This window comes from Hyperoodon ampullatus (assembly GCF_949752795.1).
Source record: "Hyperoodon ampullatus genome assembly, chromosome: 8".
NCBI lineage: Eukaryota > Metazoa > Chordata > Mammalia > Artiodactyla > Ziphiidae > Hyperoodon > Hyperoodon ampullatus.
Window position 1 is genome coordinate 110921067 of NC_136921.1, and position 18370 is coordinate 110939436.

Genomic DNA, 18370 nt, shown 5'->3' on the forward strand with positions numbered 1-18370 from the left:
TTCATTTGAATGTCAGGCTCTAAGGAAGTTAGGTATAAGTACATGTAAGGGAATAAAGTTTTTCTAGAAAACGTAAGGATCCAGCAGAAGTTTCTTGCTACACACTGATTAAAGTCACAGGAAAGATATGTAAGGCTAGACATCATGCTTCAAGAACAACCAAATCCTTTTTTCTCTCCTTTCCCAAAACCTCAAAGCTACTTATCTCTTGAGTTCAATTTTTTATGTATATTTGACAGCTAAGATACAAGGGCCTCAAAACATTTTACACCAGCAAGTGCAAAAATAGAAAGGGTGTCCTTTTGAATCCAAGTCAAGAAGCTGTATCCTCAAAGTATAACTCTATATAACATATTCAGTTCAGCTCAACACATGTTTACTGAGTCCTTTTAAGAAACTAAGAACTAACTCTCAGACAAAACATTCATAATTAATTAAGACACTGGAACTTTGCCTGCCCTTACAAAAGACTATAATCACATGGGTGAGAGACAAAAACAATAACAATAAGGGTTAAGTGACATATGACAAGTAGGCAAAGCAGAGCATACGGTTGGTGTGGAAGTAAACCTAAACCTAGTAGAGATCTGAGAGAAGGTGATGCTTGAGTTGAGTCATGGAATAAGTAGGTTAGACAAGTAAATAAGGCAAGGACAATTCTAGTCATAAGTAACCAAAGGCAAAGGCAAAAAGATTTGTGAATCAATCGTGTGTTTTAGGAGACAAAATAGTTCAGGATAAAGAGTGTTGGGCAAGGTGACAAGAGCTAACCTCAGTAGTTCTCAAAAGACTTTGGTTTTCATGTGTAGGAGATCAGATGCTTTAAGATGGGTAATGGGTGGCACTGAATTAAAATAAGATCAACGGTGTATCTGAAGTTCCGCTGGCAGCATTTTTTCTTTATTCACCCTAAATTAATTAAATACTTATTATGTTTAGGACACACGAGCTGCTGAGGAAAACCCAATACATACCAAGTTATTACTGTCTGGAAAAAGTCCCAGTATAATAGGGGAAGTAGCCAGACATGCAAAAAGTTAAACGAAAAAGTCAAAGTCCTAAATAAATAATAATAACCATCACTCACAGAAACAGAACTAACATTAAATGAGCCTTATGTGACAAGCACTCTACATGTGTTTACCATGTCATTATGTCATTTATAATTCACAAAAGAGGGCCAGTTACTATTATTAAGTAGCTACCCTTGTATCATATTACAGATGAAGAAATTAAGATTTCAAGTCATTAAATAATTTTTCCAAGGTCAAATGAGCAGATCTAGGATTCAAAACTAAGTTGTTTGATGCTTCTTCCTTGTTCCTAATTCTGAAGTATCTTGGTAGAACCCCGAAGTAAAAACAATCCATCTGGGAGAAGATGGGGAATTAATAAGTGAATTAGGACTTAAGGATGAATAGAAGCTTATTGAATAGATAAAGGAATAAATCCAAACAGATGGTAGGTATAAAGGTATACTGCAGTAAAACTCAAATATTTTAATGCATGTTTTTGATTATGTTAAATCAGACACATGTATATTTATAAAATCAATCACTGAAATTTTTAAAGTTTCGTGGTCTCTCCATAGACCTTGGAGGATTTACATTTTTGCATGTATATATCACCTACAACAACATGTGGCCTACTTTAAAATTTAAGGTTTTATTTCCTAAACTTTGCAGATTTATAAAATCACATAGCATCTTTTATAAAGCCTTCTCTTTTCAGAGTTAAAATTGCAACTTAAAATGTTCATCAAATTGGTCAAATAATTTAAAAATTTTACTATCAAAAGAAATCTTGTGATTTCTTGTTAGATGGGAATAAAGATGTATAGTATAAGCCCTGAAAGTTGGGTTTTCTCCTTTTTTTCAGTGAAGTGCCTGACTTTGATTGCTGAGCCATCCAGTTCAAAGAGGGCTATCTCAGAAAAACACACTGCCAGCCACATTGGGTAAAGAGTCAGACGACCTCCCTTCATTGAGTCTCCTTTGCTTTAGAGATCTTGGTTGCTTTCGATAAGTGACCATTTGGGCCACTTGTTTTTTCTCTTCCAGCTTTAAATTTCCACTCTTGTGTTCTCAATTCACCAAGAAAGAGTGAGCCTGTGGAAATCCTAAGTCCCCACCTTCGACCCCAATAAAAGTAGAACTGCAGGCACATGTCCTCTCTTTCTTTACCCACAACCTCATTGTGTAGCCCCGGGTGTGCTGTGTAATTTCCAGGTCCTTTAAGTCATAGGCTTTTATTTTTTCATAGCTTCCTGATGGCTTCTGCTGAAGAGTGTCTTGCAATCACAAGAACCACAACCCAACCACAACATCGGTTATTGCTAGGCTGAGATTAGCACAAAACAAGATGCTTCTTTATTTGGTACAATATTATAACACGTCACTCTTTGACATCACATTAATACTAGCATAACATATTGACCGACCTAGAGAATTATACCAACACCTTTGTCTTGAGGCAATTCTGGATAATCGACATTGAAAATATCCACAAAATTCTTACCATATAGGTATATCATAACACAAATTGTCTCCTCGGGAATAAAAACAGATTTTAAAAACCAAACCTACTGGGTAATGGAATAGGTTAAAATTTTTGCCCCAGTCTTTTGCGAATTGTGTCATATCCACAACACAGGTAGTAGTTTAGCTAACAAGAGGACAGTGATCTCAGTAAGACAAGACGAGAGTGGGGAAACAAATGAGGGCCAGATATGGGCACAGTCAGACTGAGTGGATTGGAAACCTGAGGGTACAGGGAAGCAAGGGGTCACAATTCTGTGAGGCAAGCGACAACGCAGTCAGGAGGTCAGGAGGGAGGTATGGGAATGGATGACAGTGCCAGTGATGAGTTGATACAGAAAACCTGGCAAACCTCTGACATTTCTCCAGAGCCAGAAGAGAAGCTCAAATTATGGCCAGTGTAGGTCCACTGAGTGTTACTGAATAAAGCGGGAAGTCAGGGAAATTTCCTGGTGGTCCAGTGGTTAGGACTCCGTGCTTCCACTGCAGGGGGCACGGGTTCAATCCCTGGTCGGGGAACTAAGATTCCACATGCCGGGCTGTATGGTCAAAAAAAAAAAAAAAAGGGTTGGGGGGGAGGTCAGAAGGAAGGATGGATTGGGACACTCAGACGACTTCCAGACAAACACATGTTCAGTGACACATTAATTATTTCATATAGAAAATGCCCATCACACGGCAAGACTGATTAATATTTCCCTATCTGCTCCTCCTCAAAGTAGGCTGAAGTAGAAATTAATCAAAAATGAACTCAGGGTATCTTAACATCACTTTTGTTGATACAGATGATTTCAAAAGGCCATTCAAAATCCACAGAGTTGAACAATTTCACACCATCTATCAGGACCTGATGCTTAGACTTGGAAATGAGGTAATACCCTTGGGTATGCTTAACCCCCAACACGATGCCTGCAACTGAAGCAGAACGGGAATAATAAAGCTTTTCATCAACTTGCTGAAAGCCAGGGTTGTCACTAAACCGTCTTCATGGGATGTAGCTTTCGCTCCTTACACGGACTTGGCACCCAGACCAAACCTCCATTCATTCCACAGCCACAACTTTTCTCAATTTGCATGGTGCTGTCCAACCCACTGGCCACACTTGCCAGAAAATTATGTTACAGTCTCAAGTCTGCTTTCCAACTCCTGTTCATGGAAGCCTTGCTTCTCAAACACAGAATTTCTCTCCAAATGCTAAATGCTGTTTTAAAAATACATACATTTTACTCTATTATTTTGTTTTAAAAAATTTTTTGCTGATATTTTTCCATCTATAAATCCTGCCCTTACTTCAGTATAGCAAACAGTATTTTAGGGACCTGAGTCAGCTTATTAAGCTCTTAAATATGCCTAAAAATCTACTGATTATAGGAAGTACTGAAATAATAGTAGTCTAGGTGCTTTAGACCTAAACTTACTATTACAGTACTTAGGACACAGGTATATTCCAATCATCTTGAAATACTGTACACTGTGATGCATCACATTATTATTCATTTAAGATTAAACACACGGACGTTAGCAAGTAAATATTAATTGCAGCAATATAACTAAAAACAAAATCAAGGAGTAATCAGGACGAGTTCACAAACAAACAACGTGGACCTTACTCCTTCCTACTAAAAATCATCAACAAACAACATCAGAACAAGAATGTCAGAGGAGCTGCTTTGAGTAACAAGTAAAGAAAATAAGAAAAATGATAAGTTCTCAGTCTGAAAAGAGGAAAGGTAAGTGCTGTATGATCAGTCAGGATGAAGATAGATAAAGTAAACACAAATACATCCATGGAGACCTGATATAAAACAAACCCTGAAGCCTTAAGGATGAGTATTAATTACTCTTATTATCCTTTCACACTGTGGGTAAGTGAAGCACGGTAAAAGCGCAAAGAGTTTCTTATAAGCAAGAGACTGGCAAAATAGGTCTTTAATATGTTTGAGTTTACAATCCCAGTCTTTTCTAAATTAATGCTTGTCAAGAACACAGCTTCCTACTCCAAGGTATCTCTTACTGATTCTGAAACAAAATATGTGAAATAAAAAGGCACTGCATCCTGCCAAGTCCAGGAGTGTATATATATATACCCCAGCTACCTAAAGTGAGTCCTTAGTGAAGACTTTCCCAATATCCTCTTGGAAATTCTCCTCACTGTAATTGCTGATTGTCCCTTCAACTATATTCTATAGGCTTCACAAGGCCTATAGTTAAATAGAACTATTTAAGAACTCATTTAAAGGATAACAGAGTGGTGAATACTAACTATTAATGGGCATGGGTAGTCATGTCAATGTCTCAGTTTTGTACTTAGATAAATGAATTGCTTACATGGTTTTGAAAGAGAAGTAAAATAGACTCTTTCAATTCCATATATAATAAACCCAGTGTGAATAACTTATGCATTTCTCAAATTGAAATACTGAACTCATTGAACTTATTTCAAACAGAACATGTATAAACACGTCACTTTAAGAATTTATGGACAAATATATCCGAATATGTATCTACACATTGAATATATTGGGTCTTCCCTGATGGCACAGTGGTTAGGAATCCACCTGCCAAGTAGGGGACGTTGGTTCAAGTCCTGGTCCAGGAAGATCCCACATGCCACGGAGCAACTAAGCTGTGCGCCAAAACTACTGAGTCTGCGCTCTAGAGCCTGCGAGCCACAACCATGGAGCCAACGTGCCACAACTACTGATGCCCATGAGCCTAGAGCCCATGCCCTACAACAAGAGAAGCCACCGCAATGAGAAGCCCGCGTACCAAAACGAAGAGTAGCCCCCACTCACGGCAACTAGAGAAAGCCCGCACGCAGCAACGAAGACCCAATGCAGCCAAAAATAAATACATAAATAAATGAATTTATTAGAAAAAAGAATATATCAAGGTAAAAGACAGTTTAGCATATGTGTGTGTGCTTTAGATAGGTAGCAATTGATGAAAGTTGGTTTTCACAGTACTGTTACATAGATTATCATTCCACCAAGCACAAAAATATTGTTTTGTCTCATACGTTAAAAGGTCACTACGCAGTGACCCCCTGAGTGCCAGCAAGGACTTTTCAAAGGTGTGCGCCACAGAAGTTTATGATGAATCTAAGAAGATGCAGAAGATGGCCACAGCAATGAAAGGTAGTCTCTGATCTGAATACTTAGAGGATGCCCTTTGGTGAGGGTAAACACTAGTACTTGTCATGCATATTGGATTGATTCTTTCCAATAAAGCAGGCTGCTCTGATCATCTCTGCTAAATATAAAACCTCCTCACAGCTTCAAAAGAGCCCATAATGAAGGGTCATGACCTAACAGATTCAGGCAAGAAGGTTCACTCCTTCTTTTCTAAAGTACTAACATGCTTAAGGAAACAATAAGTATTTAGCTTAAAGGTAACATAGATAAAGATTAACCTCGCAACTTGAAAATTAGCTAATTTGTGGATAAGTACCAGTACTTGACAAAGGCATCAGCAGAGCTTCATTGAGAAGTAATTGCAGGTGAAGGTCAGAGCGAAGCCACGCATCCTGGGTTTTTACGCTTGCATAATGCTGCGTGCACACTTAACAAATCAAAGGATTTTCACCCGTTTTTGCATAGAAAGCTAAACAGCCATAGCATCAAATAGCTTTAACTAGCACTTACTTGTTAATCAAGAAAAGAATAATAAATTGAATAGGAAAACATTTCAACGCCTCAAATAAAGCAGTTGCTGCCTCTCACACACCAAAAAAAAAAAAAAAACAGTTCACTTCCCACTCTGTTTAACGCGAGTATTGATATCATTTGTTTCTTGAAGAGATTCCAAGCAATATATGAAAAATATATTTCAAAATATGAATGCACTGAAGTGATAATTGGTTTTATTACCTCTGATGATATACATAACTGACTGATAGTTGGTATATTACTGCCATATTAAATGAAAGAACATAGTGTGAAAGTCCCCCAAGAGTCAATAATCTAAGCAGAAGGTGAAAAAAAAAAAAAAACATAAGGAGGAATTCTTTGAATTATATATATGTAATTAATATATATATCATATTATATATTGAATATAATTCAATGGGCTAAATGAACCAATGTTATTAAATCCAAAATTTGTCTGCATTGACAATGGATGATGTATGACTAATCTCATAAACAGAACCAGCAGAACTTATAGAAATGGTAATGATACTATAAACCCAGGGCAATTTAGTCAGTCCTTCCTAGGGCTTGGCTCTGCTCAATGATTTTCTTGTGTTGTCTCACAACTGTCTTCTCACGTGGGCACTGGTATTTGTGCCATTTTACAAATAAGAAGCCTGAGGCCAACTTGCCTAGTATTATTATCCTTACTTATCTAATGTCACACAGGAAGGAGCAGGCAGGCCTCTTGGCTGGCACATTTCAGAGCTCATCCTTTCACTCACCACACCAGGCAGTTCTGTGTTCTAGCAAATTTCAGAGCAAATCCATAAAAAATATTTAGTTATTTTTCTTATTCAAACTGGATCTTTCAGGCTGACGTAGCACATCCATGCAGAGTTTAGAATAAATAAGAACACTTAAAGAAAACAATTTATGGGCTCTAATTATTCGACTGTGGTATGGTTTATATTATTCAATTGCAGACATGGTTACTCGAATGTAAAAAAGAAGAATGATGAATTCTAAAAAAAAAAAGGAGGTAATAAAAAGATTGCTTTAGGAAAAGTCAAATATAATGTCAAATTTTCCAGGTCAAATAAATAAGAAGAGCATTGATTTTATTAGTCAAACTTTCTTAATATGTTGGCAAATTGAGGCGTTTTGTGACCCACTGATAAATTATCATTTCAAAAATATATTTTCATAGGAAATTTTATAGTCTAAAACAAAAACAAAAGGACAGTAAAATACAAATAAGATTAACAAAAAAAAAACTAAGTAAGCAACCCATCTTTCTGAAAAGCACCCATAAATTTAGCAAAATAATGCTAAAATTAATAAATAGCACTATTCAAGACAAGTTACATATTAATCTTTAAAGTACAATACAAAAATGGAATCAGATTCATACCACTGCGCAAACAGTTGTGGATTTCTGTTTGCAAAATAAACAAATTGCATTAAAATGTAAATGCCTTGAGTGGTTCTTATTTGTACTGCTTGGATTTATTCAATCTTCCTCTATGTATCTTTAGCATCCATGATGACTATATTGTGGAAATGCAGTGCTTTCTATCTGCATTACTATCGGTGCCAGTAAATCTGGGAATTACAACCTTGAGACATCTGTAGTCCTTCCCTGTCTCTGCCAGAGCTGTTGCTTCTTGCATCTGCTTTGGCGCAAATTCATCTTCAGGAAACGCAGTTCCTTCCTTATAGTTCCTGCGTTATTTTTTCTTTGCTGTTCTGAGCTGCAAGGCCACATTTCCCAGAGGTTTCTTTGCCTGCTCTGGAGATGAGCAACAGCGAAAGCAAAATGAGTAGAGCAAGGCATAAAAGAAGAAAGCTAGACCGGACAAGGAAAAGTGGTAGACAAGCAACACTAGGGAAACAAAACCCACAGAAAGACGTCTACTTTAGCAAGAATGCAACTGAATGAGATGATAGCAATTGCATATGCTGAAACTTTTCACGATTAAACCTAGCTAGAGACTATTGCAAATGTGTGTGTGTACAACGTATATTAAAACAAGTGTGCACATCTTAAATTTTGCTAAGCAAATCTGTCTGATAAAAACAATCAAGGAGTGAGTGAGTACAGAATACAACCTTTGTAAACAGCTTCATTTTCTCAAGATGCTCATGTTCCATACAGAGGCATATTTGGCCTTTTGGAAAGAATGTGGGTTTTATGAGGGAGGTGACATTTTCCTTAAGATGAAAATGTTTAACTTTTATAACTCAGTCACAGCTTGAAGTTGCGGAAAGTGTTCAAAACCAGGGATCCTGAGGTTCAAAACCTCAGGATCAAGATGGCGTAGTCTAAGTTAGGAAAGGGATGCCTTTGAGGTGAGTATTGTTTCCATTCCCACTGGAGTGAGGGCTGGCCCAAGTAATCAATATGGTACCAGTTTATAATGACTCAACTCTTGTCTTAGAATTGAGCTGTTGTCCACAAGGCCAATTCCAGAAAGGGTTTCAGAATAATAAACATGTCACAACCGATCACAAGGGTCAGGTACAAAAACAAAATAGGCAGAGTATTTTTTCAGCTTTGTAGATTTTCTCCTAAATGTACACTTCAGGTCATTTGAAACTCTGATGTTGGCACTGCCCTCAAATAAGTTTCACGCCCAGGAAGCCATTCTGAACGCCTCAGAAAGGGCTGGATGTCCTGTTGCCCTGTGTAGTTGCCCTATGTTGCAAAGCCTCAAGGACAGAGCTTTACTCAAAATGTACGCCCAGCACCTATTCTAGTCCCTGGAGCATGGGTGGCAATCAATACTTGTTCACTGAATGATGGAGACAAGTGAGACTGGTAGAGTCAAAAATTATAAAGTAGATATTGGAACCAAATGAATGCATTGCTCAAAGTCAAGTAGCAAGAGGCAGAGGCAGCTGCCACTAAACAGCCCCCCTCTGCTACAAGACCTCATTTGAGCCATTTATAATAATATTAAAAGAAATTACTCTTTTACTCAGTGCTATGCAGTTAAGGCTAAATGAAGGTCATAAAATACAAACTAAAATCAGAATGGAGAGGTGATATAAAGCAAGATTCCCTAGAGACATAGGTTCTGATCCTAGCTTTGCTACTAACCAGCTTTAAACGTTTTAGCAAGGCGATTTAATTGCCCTGAGACTTGGTCTCCACATCTTAAACCAAGGGCTTGGATTAGTGGCTCTTTCAGCTCTAAAATTCTATCATCCTCTTAGTGAAATAAGTCAGAGAGAGAAAGACAAATACTGTATGATATCACCATTATGTGGAATCTAAAAAATAATACAAATAAATGTCAGTGCAAAACAGAAACAGACTCACAGATATAGAAAACCAACTTATGGTTACCAAAGGGGAGAAGGAAATTAGGGATGTGGAATTAAGAGATACAAACTACAATGCATAAAATAAGTAAGCAGCAAGACTATATTTTATAGCACAGAGAATGATAAACATTATCTTCTAATAACTTTTTTTTTTTTTTTTTTGCGTTACGCAGGCCTCTCACTGCTGTGGCCTCTCCCGTTGTGGAGCACAGGCTCCGGACGCGCAGGCTCAGCGGCCATGGCTCACGGGCCCAGCCGCTCCGCGGCATGTGGGATCTTCCCGGACCGGGGCACGAACCCGTGTCCCCTGCATCGGCAGGCGGACTCTCAACCACTGCGCCACCAGGGAAGCCCCTCTTCTAATAACTTTTAATGGATTATAATCTGCAAAAATACTGAATTACTATGCTGTGCCCCTGAAACTAATATAATATTGTAAATCAACTATACTTCAATTAAAAAAAAAAAAACATAAAATTCTATCATCCTTTAGCTCATAACTGTATACATCAGGTAACAGATACGTATAAGAAAACTACTGGGACCCTCCATTTCCACTGCCCACTTCTTGCCGACCCTACTGTTAAGTAACTAGGTGCTAACATCCTTAGGGTTTCCCTGCATCCAGTCTGACTCTTTCCAATTTATTCTCTATATGACACTGAGTCCTCTTTGCTTAGAAACACAAATCTGACCTTGGTATCTCCCTACTGAAAATCCTCCAAAGGCTTTCCATTATCTCAGGCACAATTCCAAGCTCTATAACATGGCCTTCCACAATCTATACGCTGCTTTCCAAATTTTACTTTAAGATATTCTGATTTTGGACTCTTTGCTCTAGCCTCACTGGGTTTCCGTCTGTTGCACGAGAGTGATATGTTCTCTATCACTTCAAAAATTTTGCTGTTCCTTAGAACAAATTTCCCCTCTGCTCTTTACCCAACTAATTTATACTATTTACTGTTCAATGGCTGTAAAATACTTAGCAGAGTGCCTTCAACATAACGGGCACACAAATATTTGTTGAGTAAACAATCTTAAAGGGACTCAAGTCAGGACAAAGCGTATTCCTTTTTTCCCCTTTATTTTTGTATGGTAATTGCTCTTAAAAAATCCTACGAGTCATTACCTTGGTTTGTAAATGGTCCACAGTACAGGGCACCTGATGCACTGAAGAAAAACTGGAGCTAGGAAAGCACTAATTGCTAAGACGGTTGGAGGGAAACAAATACTCTTCTGTCACTGTACACGAGCTACTCTGCAAAAAGCAAAGCAAGGCTAACTGAAGAGACAGCTGCGAAACACACAATGATATAATGTGTTTGCCAATCTGCAAAATCGTTTGAAAGTTGCTGCTTCAACAGCTGGTATCTGGAAAGTGCAAGCGTCATTCAGTCTAGTTAAAATTACCCAGAGCAGAAATGTTTATTATGCACACAAAAAGGAGGTTCGAATATTGAAGTTACAGCACTTTTCAAAGTCTGGAACAGTCAACAAAACACTTGGTGGCAGTTGGAAAAAAATCTCCAATATTTGTTTAGTCATGGTCTCTTTCTAGTTCTATAAATCTTACGATCACATGTTTGAAGACTGTTGAAGAGATAGCACCCCCATGTCACATCATTCTTTGAGCCTAGCCTGCATCTGGATTGAGCATGTACATGCTCAATCTTAGCATTATTATTTAACATTAGTTTGAATTTACAGAATCCAAGCAAAACCAAAGGGTTTTATTACCCTGGAAAACTCTTAAGTATATCTTCTTGTACCAGATGCTGCCAAACAGAGGTGTAAACCTAGCTGAATAGGGTAACAAAATGGTTGTCCACAACCCACCCCCTGCCAAAAATGTTTCCATAGTCCCATTGGTATGCCTGAATTTTCCTGAATTTCCACATCATTTATTCCTTTAGTTTAATGAAACGTTTTTCAAATGTGTTCTGCAGAAATATGTTAGCGGTTTGACTTTGGAAGAGGGAAAAAACCCAACATGGTTCCAGTGTCAGATGTGGGAAGGAATGTTTTAAACAAAATCAAGGATCTAGTAGGAAGTTTCTCCCACATGTAACCATAAATATGGACCACATTTACCTCTTTGTTCATGAAACTCTTGTTCAGAGAATGGTAATTAACAGATGTGGAAGGCATATCAGAAAATGCTCATTTAAGGTGTTGTAGATTCCTTAAAAAATGAAATTGGTTTCCTAAGGCATCTACTACATTACCTCACACAAACATATTCACCTCACGAACACATGCAAAAAGCAGCCCAGTCACCTGTGAGAGGGAAACATTTCCGCATCTTCATGTTCCCGTGAGAAAATGTGTACACTAATCTCCAGGAGGAAGAAGCTGCTTCTTCCCTTTTTGGCTTTCTGTCACTGACTGAGTCACTGATCCCCAGAGGAGGAGCTGTCTCTATCTGATAGAGGAGGCTGGGAAAAGAAACTGAGCTGCTTCCTCATTCTTTGATGACCTGTTTGCCCTGAGAGCATGGATGCAGCCCAGACAGGGGCCCAAGGTTTCATCCAGAGGCCACTTCCCTGAGCCTCAGGACTCTCATTTGTAATATGCAGGTGGTAACGTGGGCTTTGTGGGTTGTTGGCAGATTAGAGTTTATGTGAGTAAACTGCTTAGTAAAGTCCTGACATTGTCTAAAGGCTCGAGAGATTTTTCTCGGTTACTATCACAAAATTCATCACAATTGCACGCTGGATCTACCCGGTCTGTATGGTACCTATCACTCCCGTCAGATGGAAGGGGCTAGAGGCTTTGTCTTTTTATTCCACAAATGCTGAGGCCAATATCTGACATGTGGCCAGTTCCTGATGCTTGTGTAGACAACGACTCCCCTGGAGAGAGTTAAATCACTCTCTTCTCTACTTGTGTTTTTATACCTTGCCTAATGAGAAGCGGTTACTTAGTGTTTTTAGAGGCCACCAGTGTATGCATAGCTTTATAGCAGAGACAGGGAGACAAGGCATAATGGAATTTTAACTGCAGAAGACAATTTTACTAATTAGCTTTCTTTTCTTTACAAAAAAACCCTAAAATCAACTCAAATCAGGATGACTGAAGACAACTCAGAGTAGGCAAGGGAAATCTTTTCTGCTCAGTCACCCACCCCTGCAGGATTCCATCACTTAGATTCATTTGAATAATAGACTTTCTCTATATTTATTCCTAGCCTAGAGAACTGCTTCACAACTGAGTATGAATTGCTTTAGTATGATAATTAGGTAAACTTCTATAGGCAGGGAAAGAGTTTTGATTGGACAGGGAGGAGGGAAAAATTTAACAAGAGATGAACATAAGAAAATATATTGTATGATATAAAGAATACTGTGATTGGACAGGGAGATTGAGGTAAGTCACAGAGACATTCAAAAAGAGAAATAAGAGGCCAACAAAGATAGAGTGCCAACTTCACGGTGGTGGTGGTGTGTGTATGTGTGTGCGTGCACGCGCGTATGTGTGTGTGTGTGTCTTTTTTATTTTTCCAGAGCAGGAAAATGACTACACTAGTTGGATGAGTCTGAAAGTAAAATACTGTAATAATTTGGAAGGCTACCACCCTTAGCTCTGATCAATTCAGCTCTGCCCAATGTGATGCAGCTTAGCATCACCATCTCTAATCTGTTCACGCTGCAATTAAGAAAGGAGAACAATCATACAAAGGATAAAGACAAGCATATATGTGCATGACCCTCCATCTCTTCACCTGAATAACAGAGTTGACTCTTCGGTAAAGATTTGAGAAATGCCAAAGATTTATACACACTGGAAACAATTTGGAGAAAAAAACCCTTAAGAATAGACTGCAACAGTCACCCCCGCCCCCTCACCTCTCTAGGAGACCCTCCAAGACCAACAGGAAATGTGATAAAATTGAAAAAAATTCAACGACTTGGGGTAAACAGGATTTTGTATCTGGATCCCAATTCAGAGGCAGGCCTGCCCAGCCTGCAGCTTTGCTCTTGAGAATTAAGTTCTTATACCTATGATTCTGTGCCTGGAGCATTTCAAGGAGTTTGGATGTCCTCCAGGGTGCTGTAGGGTCTGCTCAGATCCCTCCTTCAAAACTGAGGCATTCAGAGGAGAACTTCAAGATGGCAGAGGAGTAAAACATGGAGATCACCTTCCTCCCCACAAATACATCAGAAATACATCTACACGTGGAACAACTCCTACAGAACACCTACTGAACGCTGGCAGAAGACCCCAGACCTCCCAAAAGGCAAGAAACTCCCCACATACCTGGGTAGGGCAAAAGAAAAAAGAATAAACAGAGACAAAAGAATAGGGATGGGACCTGCACCAGTGGGAGGGAGCCGTGAAGGAGGAAAGGTTTCCACACACTAGGAAGCCCCTTCGCGGGCGGAGACTGCGGATGGTGGAGGGGGAAAGCTTCGGAGCCGCGGAGGAGGGTGCAGCCACAGGGGTGCAGAGGACAGAGCGGAGAGATTCCCGCTCAGAGGATCGGTGCTGACTGGCACTCACCAGCCCGAGAGGCTTGTCTACGCACCCGCCAGGGCGGGCGGGGGCTGGGACCTGAGGCTCGGGCTTCGGAGGTCAGATCCCAGGGAGAGGACTGGGGTTGGCGGCGTGAACACAGCCTGAAGGGGTTAGTGTGCCACAGCTAGCCGGGAGGGAGTCTGGGGAAAAGTCAGGAGCTGCCTAACAGGCAAGAGACCATTGTTTCAGGGTGCATGAGGAGAGGGGATTCCGAGCACCTCCTAAACGAGCTCCAGAGACGGGCGCGAGCCGCGGCTATCACCTTGGACCCCCGAGATGGGCATGAGACGCTAAGGCTGCTGCTGCTGCCACCAGGAAGCCTGTGAGCAAGCACAGGTCACTATTCACACCTCCCCTCCCGGGAGCCTGTGCAGCCCGCCACTGCCAGGGTCCCGTGATCCAGCGACAACTTCCCCGGGAGAACGCACGGCGCGCCTCAGGCTGGTGCAACGTCACGCCGGCCTCTGCCGCCATGGGCTTACCCCGCATTCCGTACCTCTCCCTCCCCCCAGCCTGACTGAGCCAGAGTCCCCTAATTAGCTGCTACTTTAACCCGGTCCTGTCTGAGCGAAGAACAGATGCCCTCAGGCGACCCAAACTCAGAGGCGGGGCCAAACCCAAAGCTGAACCCCAGGAGCTGTGCGAACAAAGAAGAGAAAGGGAAATCTCTCCCAGCAGCCTCAGGAGCAGTGGATTAAATCCCCACAATCAACTTGATGTGCCCTGCATCTGTGGAATACCTGAATAGACAACCAATCATCCCAAAATTGAGGCAGTGGAGTTTGGGAGCAACTGTAGACTTGGGGTTTGCTCTCTGCATCTAATTTGCTTCAGGTTTTATGTTTATCTTAGTTTAGTATTTACAGTTTATTATAATTGGTAGATTTGTTTATTGATTTGGTTGTTCTCTTCCTTTTTTAAAAAAAATATAGATATATATACTTTTTTCCTTTTTCTCTTTTTGTGAGTGTGTATGTGTATGCTTCTTTGTGTGAGTTTCTCTGTAGAGCTTTGTTTTTACCATTTGTCATAGGGTTCTGTCTGTCCATTTTTTAGTTTCTTTGTTTCTTTGTTTTTACTATAGTTTTTAGCGCTTATTATCATTGGTAGATTTGTCTTTTTTTTTTTTTTTTTTTTTAGTTTGTTTCAATTTATTCAATTCATCTATCAATTTATTTATTTATTTTTTTTATTAGTTTCTGCTTTATAACAAAGTGAATCAGTCATACATATACATCTGTTCCCACATCCCCTCCCTCATGCATCTCCCTCCCTCCCACCCTCCCCATCCCACCCCTCCAGGCGGTCACAAAGCACCGAGCTGATCTCCCTGTGCTCTGCGGCTGCTTCCCACTATCTATCTACCTTACATTTGGTAGTGTATATATGTCCATGCCTCTCTTTCCCTTTGTCACAGCTTACCCTTCCCCTTCCCCATATCCTCAAGTCCATTCTCAAGTAGGTCTGTGTCTTTATTCCCGTTTTACCCCTAGGTTCTTCATGACATTTTTTTTTTTTAATTCCATATATATGTGTTAGCATACGGTATTTGTCTTTCTCTTTCTGACTTACTTCACTCTGTATGACAGACTCTAGGTCTATCCACCTCATTACAAATAGCTCAGTTTCGTTTCTTTTTATGGCTGAGTAATATTCCATTGTATATATGTGCCACATCTTCTTTATCCATTCATCCGATGATGGACACTTAGGTTGTTTCCAGCTCTGGGCTATTGTGAATAGAGCTGCAATGAACATTTTGGTACATGTCTCTTTTTGAATTATGGTTTTCTCAGGGTATATGCCTAGTAGTGGGATTGCTGGGTCATATGGTAGTTCTATTTGTAGTTTTTTAAGGAACCTCCATACTGTTCTCCATAGTGGCTGTACCAATTCACATTCCCACCAGCAGTGCAAGAGTGTTCCCTTTTCTCCACACCCTCTCCAGCATTTATTGTTTCTAGATTTCTTGATGATGGCCATTCTGACTGGTGTGAGATGATATCTCATTGTAGTTTTGATTTGCATTTCTCTAATGATTAATGATGTTGAGCATTCTTTCAGGTGTTTGTTGGCAGTCTGTATATCTTCTTTGGAGAAATGCCTATTTAAGTCTTCTGCCCATTTTTGGATTGGGTTGTTTGTTTTTTTGCTATTGAGCTGCATGAGCTGTTTATAAATTTTGGAGATTAATCCTTTGTCAGTTGCTTCATTTGCAAATATTTTCTCCCATTCTGAGGGTTGTCTTTTGCTCTTGTTTATGGTTTCCTTTGCTGTGCAAAAGCTTTGAAGTTTCATTAGGTCCCATTTGTTTATCTTTGTTTTTATTTGCATTTCTCTAGGAGGTGGGTCCAAAAGGATCTTGCTGTGATTTATGTCATAGAGTGTTCTACCTATGTTTTCCTCTAAGAGTTTGATAGTTTCTGGCCTTACATTTAGGTCTTTAATCCATTTTGAGCTTATTTTTGTGTATGGTGTTAGGGAATGATCTAATCTCATACTTTTACATGTCCCTGTCCAGTTTTCCCAGCACCACTTATTGAAGAGGCTGTCCTTTCTCCACTGTACATTCCTGCCTCCTTTATCAAAGATAAGTTGGCCATATGTGCGTGGGTTTATCTCTGGGCTTTCTATCCTGATCCACTGATCTATCTTTCTGTTTTTATGCCAGTACCACACTGTCTTAATTACTGTAGCTTTGTAGTATAGTCTGAAGTCAGGCAGCCTGATTCCTCCAGCTCCGTTTTTCGTTCTCAAGATTGCTTTGGCTATTCGGGGTCTTTTGTTTTTCCAAACAAATTTTGAAATTTTTTGTTCTACTTCTGTGAAAAATGCCAGTGGTAGTTTGATAGGGATTGCATTGAATCTGTAGATTGCTTTGGGTAGTAGAGTCATTTTCACAATATTGATTCTTCCAATCCAGGAGCATGGTATATCTCTCCATCTATTTATATCATCTTTAATTTCTTTCATCAGCGTCTTATAATTTTCTGCATACAGGTCTTTTGTCTCCTTAGGTAGGTTTATTCCTAGATATTTTATTCTTTTTGTTGCAATGGTAAATGGGAGTGTTTTCTTGATTTCATTTTCAGATTTTTCATCATTAGTGTACAGGAATGCCAGAGATTTCTGTGCATTAATTTTGTATCCTGCTACTTTACCAAATTCATTGATTAGCTCTAGTAGTTTTTCGGTAGCATCTTTAGGATTCTCTATGTATAGTATCATGTCATCTGCAAACAGTGACAGCTTTACTTCTTCTTTTCCAATTTGGATTCCTTTTATTTCCTTTTCTTCTCTGATTGCTGTGGCTAAAACTTCCAAAACTAGGTTGAATAAGAGTGGTGAGAGTGGGCAGCCTTGTCTTGTTCCTGATCTTAGTGGAAATGGTTTCAGTTTTTCACCATTGAGGACAATGTTGGCTGTGGGTTTGTCATATATGGCCTTTATTATGTTGAGGAAAGTTCCCTCTATGCCTACTTTCTGCAGGGTTTTTATCATAAATGGGTGTTGAATTTTGTCGAAAGCTTTCTCTGCATCTATTGAGATGATCATATGGTTTTTCTCCTTCAACTTGTTAATATGGTGTATCACATTGATTGATTTGCGTATATTGAAGAATCCTTGCATTCCTGGAATAAACCCCACTTGATCATGGTGTATGATCGTTTTAATGTGCTGTTGGATTCTGTTTGCTAGTATTTTGTTGAGGATTTTTGCATCTATGTTCATCAGTGATATTGGCCTGTAGTTTTCTTTCTTTGTGACATCCTTGCCTGGTTTTGGTATCAAGGTGATGGTGGCCTCGTAGAATGAGTTTGGGAGTGTTCCTTCCTCTGATATTGTTTGGAAGAGTTTGAGAAGGATGGGTGTTAGCTCTTCTCTAAATGTTTGATAGAATTCGCCTGTGAAGCCATCTGGTCCTGGGCTTTTGTTTGATGGAACATTTTTAATCACAGTTTCAATTTCAGTGCTTGTGATTGGTCTATTCATATTTTCTATTTCTTCCTGAGTCAGTCTTGGTAGGTTGTGCATTTCTAAGAATTTGTCCATTTCTTCCAGGTTGTCCATTTTATTGGCATAGAGTTGCTTATAGTAATCTCTCATGATCTTTTGTATTTCTGCAGTGTCAGTTGTTACTTCTCCTTTTTCATTTCTAATTCTACTGATTTGAGTCTTCTCCCTTCTTTTCTTGATGAGTCTGGCTAATGGTTTGTCAATTTTGTTTATCTTCTCAAAGAACCAGCTTTTAGTTTGGTTGATCTTTGCTATCGTTTCCTTCATTTCTTTTTCATTTATTTCTGATCTGATCTTTATGATTTCTTTCCTTCTGCTAACTTTGGGGGTTTTTTGTTCTTC

General features: G+C 39.4%; 1 protein-coding gene across 5 annotated transcripts in view; it reads right to left on the reverse strand.

The window, feature by feature from the left end:
* DPP10 (dipeptidyl peptidase like 10) overlaps positions 1–18370 on the reverse strand; it is a gene marked incomplete at both ends in the record, with an annotated part of 1361190 nt that overhangs the window by 617549 nt on the left and 725271 nt on the right. The gene's annotated exons all lie outside the window — the stretch shown is intronic.